This window comes from Tachysurus fulvidraco, chromosome 18 (genome assembly GCF_022655615.1).
Source record: "Tachysurus fulvidraco isolate hzauxx_2018 chromosome 18, HZAU_PFXX_2.0, whole genome shotgun sequence".
Lineage (NCBI taxonomy): Eukaryota > Metazoa > Chordata > Actinopteri > Siluriformes > Bagridae > Tachysurus > Tachysurus fulvidraco.
The window spans coordinates 6,309,719-6,311,937 of NC_062535.1; the positions used below are offsets into that span (position 1 = coordinate 6,309,719).

Consider the following 2,219-nt stretch of genomic DNA (forward strand, 5'->3'; position numbering starts at 1 on the left):
CCTTCAAATAGCACGGCCCAACCTGACACTTAGTTTCTTCAACAACATCATCACATCATTTCTGAATAAATCTCACTTAAGTCTCACTTCAAGTATTTATATGGAAACTTATTTATCTTTAGGTTAGTTATGATCTGCAACCAAACCAATTTTAGTGTCTTTATCCTAATGACCTACCGTTGGTTGGCATCTCATCACATAGTGGTGCAATCTGCTGGAGGTTGATCTTCATGGCCGGCCTGCGACCCATGTAATTACAGTACTGTGCATAGAACCGCTTAGAGACTATTATCAGCTTAGAGATTTTGGTCAGCTTTGTACTTAAGTCTTCACCAGTGAACATTTGTTATGTCTGTAATGAATTCAGAAATGACTCTGACCTGTTAGTTCCTCAGGAGCTCTTGGTTGTTTAATTCCACTGTTCCAGAAAGGACATTATTTACATTGACATTATTTCCTGTCCAGTGTCACCCAAATCTGGTTCCTCAAGAGGTTTCATCCTCATAACATCTCAGGGAGTTTTTCTTTACCGCCGTCACCTCAGGCTTGTTCATTGGGGAAAGATGTTAGAGAACTTAGTTTTAAACATCACAATTATTATTCTGTTTCTATACTTCTTTAAAGCTGCTTTGATTGTAATTTGAATTGTTTAAATGGTAATAATACCTAAGTTTATGTTTGCTCGGACGTAGATATTGGTCTATAGATTAAATGACTCACCCACATGATGTGCAGTAAGTTCTGTCTAAAATCTCTACCAACACTTCAGGAGATATCACATCACATTTATTCTGCAAATGGTTGTACTGTATATTTGGCAGCCTCAGAGTTGGAGTTCTTAATATTCATTTACGTTTTCACTTGAGAGATCTCATTTGTATTTTTTTTTTTTTGTAATCACTCATATCAAGACGTACTAATGATTATAATGATCTTGTGATGATATATTTTTATTAATATTACTCTGTTATGTAATTGTACTGTTTCAGGTTAATACACTAATATAGCTAATACAATCAGGACCAAAGGAGGATATGTTTTACGTTGTGTTGCTGGAACTCCAGACATGGAAGAGTAGAGTTCAGCAACACAGTGTACGTTATATCCTCCTTTGAATACGTTAGAATGCAGAAGTGAGGCTGAACTACTGGAAAACATGTAGTAGTAGTCAGACTTACATAACACAGCTGGAAAGAGGAGTTACTGCTTGAAATGCGTCATCCAAATATGTCTTATTTACTGTAACAACAAGATCATGTAAGAAATAGTAGAGACAGACTGTTCAAATTGAAACTGAAATGTTATTTGTCACATACACAATCATACACAGTACGACATGTGAAATGCTTTGTTCTGACCATCTGCATTTTTATAGCCTGTAGAAAATGAATATTGTAGTGTTTAATGAATGATTAGTAGATATATTCAAGGAAATTACAACATACAGACAAATGTTCTACTATCCATTCACTATCTACAGTATATAGGACCTACTTTTATCTATATACAAGCATTTATATGAAGCTGGTCAACAACTGCTCCAGCTGACCTGTTATGCCATTTTACCTTTACTTACCAAAGGGTTCCACTTATTTTCTTGCCATCGCCCTTCTCAGCCCACATCTCGGATCTCTCTGTGAATCTCTCTGTGCAAAAATTCAGGCATTTTTGTGACATTTGTTTATTTTACTTTCATTAAATGTTCTGTTTTGGCAGAGCGAGCAGAGTACAAAACTTTACTTTCCACTTCCACCACCCTTTAAAAGGTGGAAATCCCCCTGGCAATAGAATAAACTAGAAAAGTTGCACTTTGGATCAGATGAAATCTCTCTCTCTCTCTCTCTCTCTCTCTCTCTCTCTCTCTCTCTCTCTCTCTCTCTCTCTCTCTCCACTTCTTTGCTGTAAGAAAATAACGACTAATGTTTGAACGTAGAAGTCTCTTCTGAGGACTGTTTTTTTTTAAATTAGAGGACCACGAAATCTACAAAACAGGCAATTGTATGTAAATAACATGTGTTTGGTTAGAGTTGGACTCCCACCATCTTTCCTTAATACATTGCTCTTTCTTATAATTATTTATTTTTTATATATTTAGTTCCTGTTTACTTTTCTTATTCAAACAGCGTAAAATGAATCTTCTAAACAATTGAATCTTTTGCCATTATTAGTTTGTAGTACATTATTCTGAACGCACTGAGATGCCGCTTCTGCCTTATGGA

The 2,219-nt window shown here is 35.7% G+C and overlaps 1 long non-coding RNA gene across 1 annotated transcript; it reads right to left on the reverse strand.

Moving 5' to 3' along the window:
* Nucleotides 1–352: 352 nt before the first annotated feature.
* Nucleotides 353–1,829, reverse strand: LOC113648953. The gene is made up of 3 exons (XR_007138518.1): nucleotides 1,577–1,829; nucleotides 1,179–1,239; nucleotides 353–545 (listed from the first exon to the last, which is right to left on the reverse strand). It is a non-coding gene; the product is annotated as an uncharacterized LOC113648953 (long non-coding RNA).
* Between the last annotated feature and the right edge of the window lie 390 nt (nucleotides 1,830–2,219).